The following is an 18542-nucleotide window of genomic DNA, read 5'->3' as shown; positions in this document are numbered from 1 at the left end:
ATTTTATTTGCAACAGATAATTGGGGAAACTATACCTCTAAACACATCTCCCCCTCCCCATCTTCAATAATCTGTCAACCATTACATCCTACCTGGTAGCCGCACCAGTTTACCTGCATGTCCTGAAGTCAATAAAGTGTTCTGGGGCCCCTGATTTTATTTCTGCTGTTCTCAGAACCTGAATGCCCTTCCCATCTTCTCTCAAGCTTGGCAAACTCCAGTCTCATCCTTTAAAAGTCTGCTCATTGACAAGGCCTTCCTTGGCCCCCTCACCCTACCTGTTTACCTACTTCAATTAGCACTTTTCTCACTGTCATTTGACAGTGGTGAACTGAATGATGAATTCCATAAAGTCATTTCAATATCTCCAGTGTCTTGCACAGTGCCTAGCCATGTTGGATGGATGGATGCATGGATGCATGGATGGGTGAATGGCTTGTTGAACTTGGAAATAAAGGCATTTTTTTTTTTTTATAAATTTATTTTATTTTATTTTTTTTAATTTTTGGCTGTGTTGTGTCTTTGTTGCTGTGCGCAGGCTTTCTCTAGTTGCAGCGAGCAGGGGCTACTCTTCACTGCGGTGCGCGGGCTTCTCATTGTCGTGGCTTCTGTTTCGGAGCTCGGGCTCTAGGTGCACAGGCTTCAGTAGTTAGGGCACGTGGGCTCAGTAGTTGTGGCCTGCGGGCTCTAGAGCGCAGGCTCAATAGTTGTGGTGCACGGGCCTAGTTGCTCCGCGGCATGTGGGATGTTCCCGGGCCAGGGCTCGAACCCGTGTCCCTTGCATTGGCAGGCAGATTCTTAACCACTGCGCCACCAGGGAAGCCCAGGCACATGGTTTTACTTGTGACATTTTATCCTTTGACTTAAATTGAGCAGGGTGTTGGTATAGGAACCATCTTACTTTCCAGGAAGTTCATAATGCCACTCATTCTTAGGCTGAAGTCAAAGCTCAGAGGGATTAGCCACTCCTTTATTTTACAGATAAAGTCATCACCCTCATGTTTTCATTCAACAAACATTTATGAAGTTCTCACTATGTACCAGACTCTCCACTCACAGCCTTGAGTCAAAATCCAATTACTGAATCAACCCAAGGGGATTTCTAGGAGTACACAGGGTCCAGGAGCAGCCTCTTTTCTCCAGCAGTGTTGGCAGTCTCCCTGCAGCAACCAAGAGCCTCTGGGGGAAGCAGAAGAATCTCCTCCTCAGGACGGGGTCTGGGATTCCTGCCCAGTGGTAGTTTGATTTGGCAAATCCTTAGCTTTTTATGTGTCTCAGATCCTTTGTGGAAGTAGGTAGGGTATCAGCTCAACTCTTCCACGTAAAACAAACTGCCCTCCTCCTCTTCAGCTTCCTCCACCATCACTCCCTGCTCTGCACTGGGTCCACCAGCAATGCTGAAAGGCCTGTGGCCCCTGTGTCCAGTAGAACACAAGGTCCGCCAAGAAAGGCACTTTGTTTTGTTTGCCACCATATATCCAGCACCTAGAACGACACCAGGAACATAATAGGCCATCAGTGAATGTTGATGGAATGAATTCATGAACGAGATATCATACCTTTATCTTTCCTAGTGACACCTCCTCTGTTTGGAATGTCCTTCCATCTTTCTTCAGCCTAACTCTTGTCATCCAGCAAGGCAACTGGGGCATGACCTCCCCTAGGAAGTCTTCCTTGAAGCACCTGGGCTGGATGGAACACCCTTCCTCTGGGTTTCCTGGCACCGTGTACATAGGCCTCTCTTATCACTAACCTCAGCATACTGCATTTATCTGTTATGTGTCTGCTTTCCATACTGGACATTGAGATCGTGAAGACAGGAACCATATGATATTCATCTTCATACCCTCAGCTCCGTGGCAAAGTGTCTGAAAGCACTCTATAAAGATTTGTCAGGTTGAACTAAACAACCCGCCACAAGCGGATGCAGATTGGGTCATACCAACTGTGACTGCTGATTCATTTGGTCATTTGGCAAATACTGATTGAGGACCTACAATGTGCCAAGCACCATCTAGGTACTGGAGAGCCAGCACTGAGCAAACAGACAAAAATAATGATAATGATAGTGCTCGTCAATTAGACACAACCCAGATACTTTACCAGGCTAGTCAAATGGTATGTGGAGTCAATATGAAGCCTGTTTTAAATTTCAGCTTTAACCATAATATTATCTAAGTTTAGGCAGGAAATTCAGGCCCTAATAACTCAATTGTCTCTCTTTCCTGGGCTTCCATGTCCCCATCCATATAATGAACACATTCTGTAGTGTCCCATGAGATATTCTGATATATGTTTATACAGGGTCCACTGAAATTCCTTGCACGTTTTAAAATCTCAATAATTTGCCTGGAAATGATTTGCAAATAGCAGTAAGTACTTCAAGGCCTAGAAGACGCTCCACAATAACACGAAATGCATTTGTACTTAAGATCCCATGGTAAATAAAAAATTAAAATCCAATCAACTTTCAATTCAGTTGAAATTCAATTTGCCTTTAAATTCCATTCATGGCTTTCTTTGATCAAACCCACTACCTATGCTACATTTAACAAACTTTTATTGAGTCCTTGTATTGTGTCAAGCACTGTAGTAGGCGCTAAAGAAAACCAAGATTAATAAGACATGATCTTGACCTTTATAGAGCTCCCAGTTTAGTGGGAGAGACTGAAACACACCTTACCTTCTGTAACACATGAGATAGAGATATTCTGCAACCCAGGTACACAGGAGCACAGAGGACAAACATATGCATCTTGCCTGGGGAGGTATCTGGGAAGGTTTGGGGGAAGCGGTGAGCCTAAGCCAAGCCTAAATCCATGAGTAGAGTTTGATAAACACTGAAGAGAATGGAAAGGACAAGCTAGAGAGAGAAGTGACATGGGCACAGAGATGGAAGGCATTCGGCGCAGTCATGAAGGATGCTTGTCACAGGCAGCTGGAGCAAACGCAACTGCAGGAGAAAGGAGAGAAAAAGGTGGGGAAGGTGAGACAGGATCTGATATTGACCAATAATAAGTTAGAATTTTATTCTGGAGATAATGGAGACTATTATTAAAGCTCAAATGTTTTAAAATTATATGACACCTTTATGTATACATGTTATAAAGACATATATTATATATACGTATAACTGAATCACTTTGCTGTACACCTGAAACTAACACAACATTGTAAATCAACTAGACTTCAACTTAGAAAAAAATTTTAAATTATCATACGATTTTGCTAAAAAAATTACATAAAATATTCTGTCACAAAAAACTGAATAAAGACCAATACCATCTGCCTTTTATGGAATACTTACTGTGTGTCAGGGGGTGCTGTGTCAAGCACCTGATAACCACTGTCACATTTTCTCTTCACAACAATCCTGAGATGTAGGTATCATGATTCCCATTTTACAGATGTGGCAATAAAGGTTCTTTTTCTTTTTTTTATATAAATACCCTCCTTCTTTCCTACAACATCAATTCTTTTTTTTTTTTTTAATTTATTTATTTTTTGGCCATGTTGGGTCTTCATTGCTGCCCACAGGTTTTCTCTAGTTGCGGTGAGCGCAGGCTACTCTTCGTTGTGGTGCACGGGCTTCTCATTGCGGTGGCTTCTCTTGTTGTGGAGCACGGGTTCTAGGCGCATGGGCTTCAGTACTTGTGGCACATGGGCTCAGTAGTTGTGGCTCGTGGGCTCTAGAGCACAGGCTCAGTAGTTGTGGAGCACGGGCTTAGTTGCTCCGCGGCATGTGAGATCTTCCCAGACCAGGGCTCGAACCTGTGTTCCCTGCATTGGCAGGCGGATTCTTAACCACTGCGCCACCAGGGAAATCCACAGTAGAGGTTCTGAATGGTTGTGTCTCCCAGTTAGTCTGTAACAGACCTGGAACTTGAATGCAGATGGATCTGATTCAAAATCCATGATTTTAACTTCTAGGCTGCAACTTGTACAAACAATTAAAAAATTCAGGAATGAGGGGTTTACATAAAATTCTCTTTTTAGCCTTAGTATATATCAAAAAATCATAAAATGTTCACACTCTTTAACCCAGCAATGAGATTCCTGGGAACAAATCTTAAAGAGATCATTAGAAATTCACCCAAATATGCATGTACAAAGATGATTATTGCAATGTTATTTATAATGGAGAAAAGTTGGAAGCAACCTAAGTGCCCAGCATTAGGGAGAGGGTTCATTATAAAATGGAGTATTATATAACCAGAAAAATTATGATGGCATAGGATAGAAAATTGTGTATATATAATCTGAACTGTATAAAGAAAAAATGCACAGCAAAAAAAAACAAAAACAAAAACACGGTGGAAGATACATGCCAAAGTGTAATTAGGCAGTGACCTCTATGAGGAGGTTAGGATTTTTTCCCCACATTCCAAATTTTCTACATTTGAGCACCTCATTCTTGAAATCAGGAAAAAATTAAGTTTAAAAAAATCCATCCTGTGTCTTTTTTTTTTCCATCCTATGTCTTGACTGGAGTCTTGTAAGCTGGGTCAGCCTGAGCAGTAGGTGAGATGAGAGAGGTCACAGCCAAATCATCTCCCTGCCACTTGATCTCAGGACATGTAGATGTCAAAACATGGACCTAGCTGGTGTCATGGACATGACATGCAAGGGTCTGAATTCAAATCATTCCATTTACTCAAAGATTCAAAGAAAGCAGAATCACTCATCTTAAAATCAAAAATATAAATTGCAGTGTTCTTGCAACTTGTTTAACACTTCTGTTAACTATTATCGTGTTTGTTCTTTAGCCTGACAGTGTTAATTCTTCAGGGGAGGTGGAGAGAAGGAGGAGAAAACAAATCCAGAACCTTGGGGCCCAACCTTGGGAAACAAACTCTCTGGTTAAGTGCTGAAACTTACCATAAGATTGGTGGGCCCTCTCAGAGGAATTAGAATTAAAGCTAATAACCCAATTTGGAATAATTTAAAGCTCTTTTTAGGGAAGTTTTTGACTTAACTGGGCTCATTATGCATGGGTTTAATGTGTTCTTGAAAGATAACGTTATTGTTGGCAATAAAGATAGGAAGTGGAAATAAGTTTCAAATATGGAAAGCAGATTTATTTCTTGTTTCATATGGACTTGTTCCGGGTCTCTGCTTGTGAATCACACGGTGCTGCCCACAGTAAGATGCTGTCCATGCAGTTGGTTATGATAAATGGCCTGTAATTGTGAATCTGATATTGGTTTTCAATATTGAATTTATCATTCTGTCCTCTTAACAGATATTAAATACTTTTAAGAATTTATCCATTTGCCTGATCCATCTGTGATTTTTCAGTATGTAAAATTTATTAGTTTCCTAGTTTTTTGAGATTTTAATGGCCGAAAACATAATTAATAACGCTGAGTAATGGAGCTGACCTCTTTTAAACCTCATTCCCTTCCACTAATCTAGACCATCCAAATTGAATCAAAATATATCCGATGTAGAGACCCGAAAAGAAAATGGCCCTCGTGGGGTGCCTGATTTGAAATGCGCCTCCAGTGGGCTGGTCATCCTTTCACCTCTTTACCCCCGCCAAGCCCCCCAGAGGGAGCCAAGCAGAGGCTACCTGCACCTTTGCTCTCTCCTCCTTCTCCTCCCACTAGATGAGCCAACTCAGACAGCCCTCCTCTCCCTCAGCTGCCTCAGTTTCTTCAGAGCGGGATGATTGATGAGGATAATAATGCAGCTTGTCTGGCTCCCTCGTGGAGAACGTTTTGTGAATTAATGGAAGCATTCAGGCTGTGCACTTGAGGACAGCTCCATGGCTGCCCTGGAACTCCCATCAAGCTTGGCTGGGAAGGATTCCTGCCCTTTGCTGAGGGGAAAGTGCGAAGGACGGCTGAAAGAAATCGGCCTGGGGGAAACAAGGCTGTGTGGAATGCCAGCAGTAATGCAGGACTTACCCTGACCCCTGGTTCTGTGCGTTTAAGGACACCCCTGCATGTTGCCACCAGAACAGCATGAAGCTAGCCCAGGGCCTGTGCCTTTGCTGGGTTTTGTTATTGCTGGGTTTTGTAGCCTACAAGACTACCTCTCACGGTTCCTGTAGTGTCTGCTGTGTTCAGTGGACCCTTAGAGACACAAAGGCCTACAGATCTGAGCTCCTGAGGTCAGGGAACACGTTGGCCACCAGCCTTGGGGGACCCTCAGCCAGGGCCCGGGGAGGGGATGGAGCCAGGGCTGTGCACGCACGCAGAAGGACAATGAGCCTCGTGAGAGGCCAGGGGGATAAACAGAGCAACCCAGAGAGGGGGCCAGCTGGGTTTCCGGTCATGCTTAGGCAAGACAGAGGGTCACTTCTCAGGGTGACGCCAGATGAGCAGCCCCACTGCTGCCTCTGACCTGTGGATAATTGAAAAATAACTGCCTTTCCATCCCCGGAGGTCTAATTTCATATTCTTGCAGTGGCCCGATTGACTTTCCGTTCAATGCAAATCGGCTTCCTTGGAAGTTTTGTCTATTTAAGGATTATGGGCCAAGATCAAACCTATCAGAAGAAACCGGGAGCTGTCCACAGGGTCACTGAGAGGTGACAAGTTTCCAAAGGGCCCCTGAGTCAAGAGGAAACTTCTTTTTTACTGCAAGCCAGAGGCCACCTGGTTCCAGACCTGGCCCACGTGTCCATATCAAATAAATTGTCCCAGTCTAGACCAGAAGCCAAGGCTCCAAACTCCCTATGCTGTTCTTTTCCTGCCCTACCAGGACATGATTTACAAACTGTTATAAAAGAAAATATGCCTTCCCCAAATCCCAGGCATTTCACAACCTTTTGTAGATTCAGCTTTTATTCCCCAGGTCTCTTGTTATACTTTTCATATCAATGGTTTCACCACCCTTCAAACCCATCCTCCTTCAACAGCAAAAGATAATCTCAATCTGACAAATGTTTACTGAATACCTGTGAGTGCCTAGTTGCTTAGCACTGGACAAACCGCTGTGGAGACACAAAAAAATATATATAGGGGCTTCCCTGGTGGTGCAGTGGTTAAGAATCCGCCTGCCAATGCAGGGGACACGGGTTCAAGCCCTGGTCCCGGAAGATCCCACATGCCGCGGAGCAACTAAGCTCGTGTGCCACAACTACTGAGCCTGCACTCTAGAGTCTGCGAGCCACAACTACTGAGCCCACGTGCTGCAACTACTGAAGCCCGTGCACCCTAGGGCCCGTGCTCCTCAACACGAGAAACCACCACAATGAGAAGCCTGTGCACCGCAACGAATAGTAGCCCCGCTCGCCGCAACTAGAGAAAGCCCATGCGTAGCAACGAAGACCCAACGCAGCCAAAAATAAGTAAATAAAATAAATAAATTTATTTAAAAAAAATATATATATATATAATACAGTCTCTACCCTCAGGTAGAACTAGTATTGGCACTGCACTTAATAATCAATTATTAAACATTTACTGCATGCCTGGCACTGTGCTGAATGCTGCAAAGACACAGGAAAAAGAATCATGCTTAGTCGCTTCCCAAAGAGCTTACCTTATTAGAGAGAGAAGATCTTAATATACAAACCAAGACTTTTTATAATGAAATGTTAAGTCGTGTGGTTGAGGCAATAAGTAGAAAAGAGTTCAGCAGGATCCATGTAGGCTGGAAATAATCTGAGTAAACCTTGTGGAAGAGGAGGCAGTGAAAAGGGGCATGAGAAAAGAATGGGATGGGGACAGGCAGAAAGGACAAGATAGATATTTTATGCGTGTGTGTTTGTGAGTTCTCAGGAATTGCTGTCTTTATTATTCAGGCCTTCAAGTATCTGCCCACCCTTCTAGGTACTCACCTATACCTATTAGACTAAGGAAAAGGGCTACAAACATTTATGGAGCACCAACCTTGTGCCAAGAGGCATTCTTCACTTAGCATTCATTTCCATATTCATCCTTCACAACCACCCTCCCAAGAAGACATCACCATCCCCTTTTATGAAGAGGCCCCCAGAGCTCAAAGAGAAAATCACTTGCCCAAGACTACATCACCAGTGTTGCCCAGGCTGGGCTTCAAACCTTGGTCTTGGACTTCAGTGCTCAAAATCTTTTACCACGGAATCACATGGACTCTAGGAAGGAGTGAGTGGCAGTATTCCAGCAAGGCCACGATAGACCAGGATCCAGAGGAAAGAGGAGGAGGAAGGGAATGGCATGGTGACTGCCCTTCTAAGCATGAGCAGCCAGGTGCAATGAAGGGCAGGGAAGAGCAACCAGTGGATCAGTCACCTTTAGAGACAGCCCATTTCCTAGAGCTGACATCCCAGCTCTGGCTTCCCACCATGATGGCTGCTCTTTCTGGCAAAATGCCAATTCTCCTGAAGATACAGGGCTCTCTCCTGCAGCAGCCGGGGTCCCCACGTGGTCTCCCTGTCCTTCATCCAGGACAAAGCAAGCTTAGTTAGGTTTGGTGCTCAGAGAGGGGCCATCTCTCAGCTCTGTCCTCTTCTAGGAGGCGTGGGAGGGGAAAACCCTCACTGAGCCAGAAAATACATATCTTCTCAGCACTTAAATGAGTTCTGTTTTAAGCTAAGATCAGTGTAATTAAAACTGTAAAAAAAATAAGACCAAAGGAAACCCCCTACTGTCCTTAATTAGGAGCAAGATGAGAAGGAAGAAGCTCTGGTGTAGCTTATTTAAAAGGCAGAATCCTGAAGTGGGACCAAAAAAGAGAATAATTAAAATGAAGGTGTCATTATTGTTTTTTTAAAGGGTCTCTGCAGACAGAGGGGTCTGATTGGCAGACAAAACGCATGAGGGGCATTTGCTCATTCTCAGAGTGACAGTTCTGAAGATGAATATGCAGGAAGCCCTGGGCTCCGGGACCTCTTTCCTACCTCCTACCTGCTTTCCAGTCAGATGGGAAAACAGGAAAATACCATTTGGTCGGGGTTTGCCAGACAAGGAATACTACCCCTGGGTATATTAACATCAACCACAAGAAATGGTTAAACCTCTTAAACGCCCTTGGCATGAAGGAAGTGGGGTTACCACATTATCATTGTCATCATCATATGGCTGTTGTTATTAACATTTATCCAGCACCAACACTGCACTTAGCACAGTGCAGAGCACAAAGGAAGATGCAGCTCCTGCTTTGAAAATAAACGTCTAGGTTCCTCTACTGGATTTATGCTCCAGCAGGGGGTAGGGTGGGGGGCAGGGCGGGGGGCAGGGACCAGGTTTCAGCAACACAGAAACACTCCACCCTCCACCACCCCCCCATACACTTTCTTATTTCCCTTGAGCAACTTGGGGTGTTCTCGAATCTGCTGTGTGTTCTGAGGCCTTATCTGGGTTCTGAGACCAAATCAGGGCTCAAAGAACAGGGCAGAGGGTGAAGCAGATGTGGGCAGCCAGGACTCTGAGATGGAGCAGGCAGGGAGTACGGGGAAAGAAAGCACAGTGTTTTCTCATGACTGGAGTGTGAGTCAAATTAAATACTTCACTTAGTGTCGCCATACTACTGTTCCAGCCCCCCTGTTTCTCTTACCACTTCATTCTGCGATCTCGCACTTTACAAATCCCCACGTATACTTTAAAAATCAAGACCCACACCATAGTAAATTTTATCCGTACAAGTCTTTGGAACACAAAAGCATTGATAAGTGTCCATGGACATCTAAGAAATACACAAATATTATACACGCACATCAGTTCTTCAAGCAAAAGTCCCACTTCCCACTGCCAAATGTTATTTTTTACAGCAGCTCTGCGAGAGGAGTGAAGGCGTATATCTCACCAGTGAGCCACTTTTTATAGAGTGAAAGAAAAAAAAAAAGCCCCAACACTTTTATTGCTTTTTAACCAACAGGATTTCTGAATGCAAATGAGTGAATCACCTTTGCCATGATTGGCTGCCTGAGTTTCCTTGTCACACAGACAGCAGGCTCAGTGGACGTGACTTGTATTCTCATGAGTCCAGGGAAAGATAAAAGACTGACATTGCTACCAGTGAATTATGAGATCTGTCTTTATCAGTAAAAATAAGGTCATAACTGAGCCCAGCCATCGCCTATTATATGTATGTTCCATCTACTTTTCTGTATAATGAGATCCACTGTGCCAGGGTGAACTGGAGTAGCCTGGTGTATACATTAGCTATTTTAAAAAGCTGCATTAAGTCTTTAAGGCCACCAGTGTACCTTTTAATGAATTGATGCCACTCTTCAATAGATACCTATCTCCTTTACTTCTGACCTGCATTTTGATGACAATCTGGTGAAAAGGTAGCTGGAAGGACTCTCCTAGGTATATTCGAAATTAGAGAGAGAAAAAACAATGTTGCACCACAACCAGATCCTCAACGAAAAACTACCCAATCGTGGAACTGAGTTCCTTGTAACAATTTCTAAAGAGAACAATTCATTAAATAATTAATTATTTTGGCATTCACTTCTGGAGCAATTTCTCTGTGCAAGGCACTAGGCAGACCTCTGAAGTTCCAGCTCTTCCAAAGCTAACAAGAGGAGATGTGTTTTACATCATGGAAGTTCTTTAGGAGGAGAATGATAAAGGAGATCATGGATATTTTCTGAAACACTGTTTTGGAAATACTTTGAGAAACTTGTTTTTGTGTCTAAAACAAGCTGACAGACTCGGGCACCGGGAGCCTGCTGAGCTCCCAGGCCAATCCACTGCCCTTCAAAGCCCCCTCCAGGCTGTGTGGGCCCTTGGGGGCATAGGAAGGAGGCTGAGGGGAGTACAGGAGAGGCAGGCACAAGGGACCCTCAGGGAGGAGCAGGAGAGGACTGGAGGGCGATTGCTGCGCCCACTCAGGCACGGGGAGCCTGCTGAGCTCCCAGGCTGGTCCCCCGCCTTCCAAGGCCCCCTGTTGCCCCCACCCCCAGCTGCATTGGTCCTGGGGGCATAGGAGGGAGGCCCGGGAAGTCAGGAGAGGCAGGCGGGAGGGGCCCTCCCAGACCTCAGACGGGAGGAGCAGGAGAGGAGAGGAGGGCGTTTGCCCCACCCACTCCAGCCCAGGAAGCTTGCTGGGCTCCCAGGTGAGGTCCCCTGCCCTCTGAGACCAGGGGTGGGAGGCATGCCTGGGTCCCTTCTGTTCCTTGAGCCTAAGCCCCACCCTGCACAGCCCCCAGGGCCTTTTCCAGCCCTGTGGGTCCTGAGCATTGGCTCTGCCCACCGCCCAAACCTCGCCTTTGCTTAGGCTCCACAGCTAAGCAAGGGCTTAGAGCTGTGGCTCTTCACAGCCAAGGCCTTCCACCCTGCCCCCCTGCTTTTATTTTTTTCCCTCTTCCTCTTTTTTACTATTGTGGTACTGATGTACCTTCTGGTTGTTGATTCATCTATATTTTTATTTTTACGTTCTTTCTAACATATCTGTTAGTTTCCTAGTCTAATTTTATTTTTTACTTTGTTATTGTTCTCTTTTTTTTTTTTTTTTTTTTGCCACCCCATGCAGCTTGCAGGATCTCGGTGCACAAGCCCCGGGGTCAGGCAGAAGCTCCTGCAGACAGAGCTCCAAGTCTGAACCACTGGACTAACAGAGAACCTCAGACCCCAGGGAATATTCATCAGAGTGAGGTCTCACAGAGCTCCTCATCTCAGCACCAAGACCCAGCTCTACCCATAGCCTACAAACTCCAGTGTTGGAAGCCTCAGGCCAAACAACCAGTAAAACAGGAACGCAATCCCACTCATGTAAAAAAAAAAAAAAAAATGAGACAGCAAAAAAATATGTCACAGATGAAGGAGCAAGGTAAAAACCTACAAGACCAAATAAATGAAGAGGAAATAGGCAATCTACCTGAAAAAGAATTCAGAGTAATGATAGTAAAGATGACCCAGAATCTCGGAAATAGAATGGAAGCACGGATTGAGAAAATACCAGAAATGTTTACTAAAGATCTAGAAGAACTAAAGAACAAACAAACAGATGAACAACACAATAACTGAAATGAAAAATACACTAGAAGGAATCAATAACAGAATAACTGGGGCAGAAGAACAAATAAGTGGGCTGGAAGACAAAATGGTGGAAATAACTGCCAAGGAGCAGAATAAAGAAAAAAGAAGGAAAAGAATTGAACACAATCTTGGAGACCTCTAGGACAACACTAAATGCACCAACATTCGAATTATAGGGGTCCCAGAAGAAGAAGAGAAAAAGAAAGGGTCTGAGAAAATATTTGAAGAGATTATACTGGAAAAATTCCCTAACATGGGAAAGGAAATAGTCACCCAAGTCCAGGAAGTACAGAGAGTCCCATACAGGATAAACCCTAGGAAAAACACACCAAGACACATACTAATCAAACTAACAAAAATTAAATTCAAAGAAAAAATATTGAAAGCAGCAAGGGAAAAACAAAAAATAACATACAAAGGAATCCCCATAAGGTTATCAGCTGCTTTTTCAGTGGAAACTCTGCAGGCCAGAAGGGAGTGTCAGGATACACTTAAAGTGATGAAAGAGAAAAACCTACAACCAAGATTACTCTACCCAGCAAGGATCTCATTCAGATTCGATGGAGAAGCCAAAAGCTTTTCAGACAAGCAAAAGCTCAGAGAATTCAGCACCACCAAACCAGCTTTACAACAAATGCTAAAGAAACTTCTCTAAGCGGGAAACACAAGAGAAGAAAAAGACCCACAAAGACAAACCCAAAACAATTAAGAAAATTGTAATAGGAACATACATATCGATAATAACCTTGAATGTAAATGGATTAAATGCCCCAACCAAAAGGCACAGACTGGCTGAATGGATACAAAAACAAGACACATATATCTGCTGTCTACAAGAGACCCACTTCAGACCTAGGGACACATACATACTGAAAGTGAAGGGATGGAAAAAGATATTCCATGCAGATGGAAATCAAAAGAAAGCTGGAGTAGCAATACTCATATAAGATAAAATAGACTTTAAAATAAAGACTGTTACAAGAGATAAGGAGGGACACTACATAATGATCAAAAGATCAATCCAAGAATATATAACAATTATAAATGTTTATGCACCCAACATAGGAGCACCTCAATACATAAAGCAAATGCTAACAACCATGAAAGGAGAAATCGAATAATAGTAGGGAACTTTAACACCCCACTTACACCAATGGACAGATCATCCAAACAGAAAATAAATAAGGAAACACAAGCTTTAAATGACACAATAAACTAGATAGATCTAATTGATATTTATAGAATATTCCACCTCAGAGTGGTAGAATACACTTTCTTCTCAAGTGCACAAGGAACATTCTCCAGGATATATCACATCTTGGGTCACAAATCAAGCCTCAGTAAATTTAAGAAAATTGAAATAATATCAAGCATCTTTTCTGACCACAATGCTATGAGATTAGAAATCAATTATAGGAAAAAAACGTAAAAAACACAAATACATGGAGGATAAACAGTGCACTACTAAATTACCAAGAGAGCACTAAATAAATCAAAGAAGAAATTTTTAAAATACATAGAAAAAAATGACAATGAAAACACAACAACCCAAAACCTATGGGATGCAGCAAAAGCAGTTCTAAGAGGGAAGTTTATAGCAATTCAATCTCACCTCAAGAAACAAGAAAAATCTCAAATAAACAATCCAACCCTACACTTAAAACAACTAGAGAAAGAAGAACAAAGAAAACCCAAAGTCAGTAGAAGGAAAGAAATCATAAAGATCAGAGCAGAAATAAATGAAATAGAAATGAAGGAAACAATAGCAAAGATCAATAAAACTAAAAGTTGGTTCCTTGAGAAAATAAACAAAATTGATAAACCCTTAGCCAGACTCATCAAGAATAAAAAGGGAGAGGATGCAAATCAATAAAATTAGAAATGAAAAAGGAGAAATCACAACTGACACTGAAGAAATACAAAGGATTATAAGAGACTACTACAAACAACTATATGCCAATAAAATGGACAACCACGAAGAAATGGACAAATTCTTGCAAAGGTGTAACCTTCCAAGACTGAACCAGGAAGAAACAGAAAATATAAACAGACCTATTACAAGTAATGAAATTGAAACTGTAATTAAAAATCTTCCAACAAACAAAAGTCCAGGACCAGATGGTTTCACAGGTGAATTCTATCAAACATCTAGAGAAGAGCTAACACCGATCCTTCTCAAACTCTTCCCAAAAATTGCAGAGAGAGAAACACTCCCAAATTCATTCTACGAAGCCACCATCACCCTGATACCAAAACCAGAAAAAGATATCACAAAAAAAGAAAATTATAGACCAATATCATTGATGAACATAGAGGCAAAAATCCTGAACAAAATACTAGTAAACAGAATCCACCAGCACATTAAAAGATCATACACCATGATCAAGTGGGATTTATCCCAGGGATGCAAGGATTCTTCAGTATACGCAAATCAAACAATGTGATACACCATATTAACAAATTGAAGACTAAAAACCATATGATCATCTCAATAGATGCAGAAAAAGCTTTTGACAAAATCAACACCCATTTATGATAAAAACTCTCCAGAAAGTGGGCATAGAGGGAACCTACCTCAACATAATAAAGGCCATATATGACAAACCCACAGCAAACATCATTCTCAATGGTGAAAAACTGAAAGCATTTCCACTAGGATCAGGAACAAGACAAGGATGTCCACTCTCGCCACTCTTATTCAACATAGTTTTGGAAGTCCTAGCCACAGCAATCAGAGAAGAAAAAGAAAGAAAAGGAATACAAATGGAAAAGAGGAAGTAAAACTGTCACTATTTGCCAATGACATGATGCTATACATAGCAAATACTAAAGATGCCACCAGAAAACTACTAGAGCTAATCAATGAATTTGGTAATGTTGCAGATACAAAATTAATGCACAGAAATCTCTGGCATTCCTATATACCAACAATGAAAAATCAGAAAGAGAAATTAAGGAAACACTCCCATTTACCACTGCAACAAAAAGAATAAAATACCTAGGAATAAACCTGCCTAAGGAGGCGAAAGACTTGTACACAGAAAACTATAAAACACTGATGAAAGAAATCAAAGATGACATAAACAGATGGAGAAATATACCATGTTCTTGGATTGGAAGAATCAATATTGTGAAAATGACTATACTACCCAAAGCAATCTACAGATTCAATGCAATCCTTATCAAACTACCAATGGCATTCTTCACAAAATTAGAACAAAAAACCTTACGATTCGTATGGAAACACAAAAGACCCCGAATAGCCAAAGCAATCTTGAGAAAGAAAAACGGAGTTGGAAGAATCAGGCTCCCCGACTTCAAACTATACCACAAAGCTACAGTAATCAAGACAGTATGGTACTGGCACAAAAACAGAAATATAGATCAATGGAACAGGATAGATGCCCAGAGATAAACCCACGCACATATGGGCACCTAATTTACGACAAAAGAGGCAAGAACATACAATGGAGAAAAGACAGCCTCTTCAATAAGTGGTGCTGGGAAAACTGGACAGCTACATGTAAAAGAATGAAATTAGAACACTCCCTAACACCATACACAAAAATGAACTCCAAACGGATTAAAGACTTAAATGTAAGACCAGACACTGTAAAACTTTTAGAGGAAAACACTCTTTGACATAAACCACAGCAAGATCTTTTTTGACCCACCTCCTAGAGTAACAGAAATAAAACCAAAAATAAACAAATGGGACTTAATTAAACTTAAAAGCTTTTGCACAGCAAAGGAAACCATAAACAAGACAAAAAGACAACCCTCAGAATGGGAAAAAATATTTGCAAATGAAACAACAAAGAATTAATCTCCAAAATACACAAACAGCTCATGGAGCTCAATATCAAAAAAACAAACAATCCAGTTAAAAAATGCACAGAAGACCTAAATAGACATTTCACCAAGGAAGACGTACAGATGGCCAAGAGGCACATGAAAAAGACGCTCAACATCACTAATTATTAGAGAAATGCAAATCAAAACTACAATGAGGTATCACCTCACGCCAGTCAGAATGGCCATTATCAAAAAATCTAGAAACAATAAATGCTGGAGAGGGTGCGGTGAAAAGGGAACCCTCCTACACTGTTGGTGGGAATGTAAATTGATACAACCACTATGGAATACAGTGTGGAGGTTCCTTAAAAAACTAAAAATAGAACTACCATATGACCCAGCAATCCCACTACTGGGCATATATCCTGAGAAAACCATAATTCAAATAGAGACATGCACCACAATGTTCATTGCAGCACTATTTACAATAGCCAGGACATGGAAGCAACCTAAATGTCCATCAACAGATGAATGGATAAAGAAGATGTGGCACATACATACAATGGAATATTACTCAGCCATGAAAAGAAACGAAATTGAGTTATTTTTAGTGAGGTGTATGGACTTAAGAGTATGTCATACAGAGTGAAGTAAGTCAGAAAGAGAAAAACAAATACTGTATGCTAATGCATATATAGAGAATATAAAAAAAAAAAAGTGGTACTGATGAACCTAGTGGCAGGGCAAGAATAAAGAGGTAGACACAGAGAATGGACGAGGACACGGGGTGGGAGGGTGAAGCTGGGGCAAAGTAGGAGTACCATCGACATACATACACTACTGAATGTAAAATAGTTGGCTAGTGGGAAGCAGCCGAATAGCACAGGGAGATCGGCTTGGTGCTTTGCGATGACCTAGAGGGGTGGGACAGGGAGGGTGGGAAGGAGGCTCAGGAGGGAGGGGATATGGGGACACGTGTATGCATATGGCTGATTCGCTTTGTTGTGCAACAGAAACTAACACGGTATTGTGAAGCAATTATACCCCAATACAGATCTATTAAAAATAGAAATAAAAAATAAAACAAGCTGACACTAAATCCTATGGAAAATGAGGCTTTTTATGTGTAGGATTGAAAAAAGTGAAAGATTCTGAAAACGGTATCTCTTCCACATAGTCTCTGGCCTCGAACTTGCAGCCTCAGTTTCCTTGCAGCTACTTCTGCGATAACAAGATAACGAGATTCCCTCAATAAAGTCTCCTCTCCCACAGCAGCAACAAAGGCTGGGCAGCCCAGCAGTGGGACTGGGGCTGTGAGGGTGACAGAGATAAGAGACACAGGTCTGGGTCCTCAAGCAGCTGACAAATCATTCACTGAATAAATAATTCTTGAGCACCTACAACGTGCAATTGCTCTATTTGGCTAGCTGTGCTTTGAGGGCACAATCAAAGTCAAGGGCGAAAACAATTGAGAGCCTTTTTTTAATACACAAAGAACCCATTCATTCGTTCCCTCACTGATTCATTCAATTCACTTTTATTGAAAACCTAATATGTGCCAGACATTGTTCTAAGCCCTGGGGAACAGCGAACAAAACAAAGTCCCTGTCCTCGTGGAGTTTACACCCCATGGGAGAGACAGACAATAAAAAGCACATACATGATATATACATATTTTACACATATACATTTATATTGAGGTGTGTATAATATAGTGGATTCTGGATCCCAATCGCTTTGGTTCAATCCCGCCTCTGTCAATTACTAGCTGTAGAGCCTTAGGGAAATTATTTAGCGTATTTACATATAATATATGCAAAGCGTTTAGAACAGAGCCAGGCACATGGTTAGTATTATATGTGTGTGCCATTAATATAAATTCCCTACTTACCAGGTAGAGGTAAAGTGAGGAATTTTAAAAAAAGACACACAGATGATGGGGATGATCAGAGAAGGCCTCTCTGAAGGAAGGGACATTTGAACTGAGACCTGAATGAGATAAGGGTGAGAGCCATGTTGGTAACCAGGGAAGAGCACTTCAGGCAGAGAGAATGGTGGGTGTAAAATCCCTGTGGTAGGATCGTGCCTGGGGTGACAAGGAGCAGCAAGTTGTTGAGAATGGCTGAAGCAGAGAAGGAAGAAGGGAGGCTGGTGAGGTGCCCGTGGGCTGGTGACATCAGGCCTTGTAGGCCAGAGTAGGGGTCTTGGATATTATTCTAAGAGTAATGAGAAGTCAACAGAGGGTTCTGAGCAACGGAGTGACAAAATTTCTGTTTTAAAATCTTCTTTGTATAATGGTTCCTCAAAACATTAAAAATACAATTACTATGCGATCCAACAATTCCACTTCCGGGTGTATACCCAGAAGAATTGAAAGTAGGGCCTCAAAGAAATACTTGTATGCCTTTGTTCATAGCAGCATTATTCACAATAGCCCAGAGGTAGAAGCAACCAAAGGAAGGACATTCTGACACATGTTACAACCTGGATGAACCTTGAGGACATCATGCTAAGTGAAACAAGTCAGTCACCAAAAGACAAATACTATATGATTCCACTTATACAAGGTACCTAGAAGTGTCAAATTCATAGAAACAGAAAACAGAATAATGGTTGCCAGGGACTGGGGTAAGCAGGTAATGGGGGGTTGTTTAATGGGTGCAGAGGTTCAGTTTTGCAACATGAAGATTTATGGAGACGGGTTGCACAACAATGTGAATGTACTTAACTGCTGAACTATATACTTAAAAATGGTTAAGATGTTGTATGTATTTTAACACAATTTTTAAAAAATCTGTGTGGAAAATAGACTGGTGGCAACTGAGAGTG

General features: G+C 42.1%; 1 long non-coding RNA gene across 2 annotated transcripts in view; it reads right to left on the bottom strand.

The window, feature by feature from the left end:
- Positions 1 to 556: 556 nt before the first annotated feature.
- Positions 557 to 18542, bottom strand: part of LOC133084094 (uncharacterized) — a 34810-nt gene continuing 16824 nt past the window's right edge. The window contains exons 1-3 of one of the 2 annotated variants that reach the window (XR_009699375.1): positions 3308 to 3748; positions 2684 to 2953; positions 557 to 1485 (exon numbers count right to left, since the gene is read on the bottom strand). This is a non-coding gene — a long non-coding RNA (uncharacterized LOC133084094). Of the gene's footprint in view, positions 1486 to 2683; positions 2954 to 3307; positions 3749 to 18542 lie in introns of those variants that run through there. The other variant, XR_009699374.1, reaches the window with a different exon arrangement.

This window comes from Eubalaena glacialis, chromosome 2, assembly GCF_028564815.1.
Source record: "Eubalaena glacialis isolate mEubGla1 chromosome 2, mEubGla1.1.hap2.+ XY, whole genome shotgun sequence".
NCBI classification, from domain to species: Eukaryota; Metazoa; Chordata; class Mammalia; order Artiodactyla; family Balaenidae; genus Eubalaena; species Eubalaena glacialis.
The sequence above is the reverse complement of the archived record's forward strand: the minus strand, read 5'-3'. Positions and strand labels throughout refer to the sequence as shown.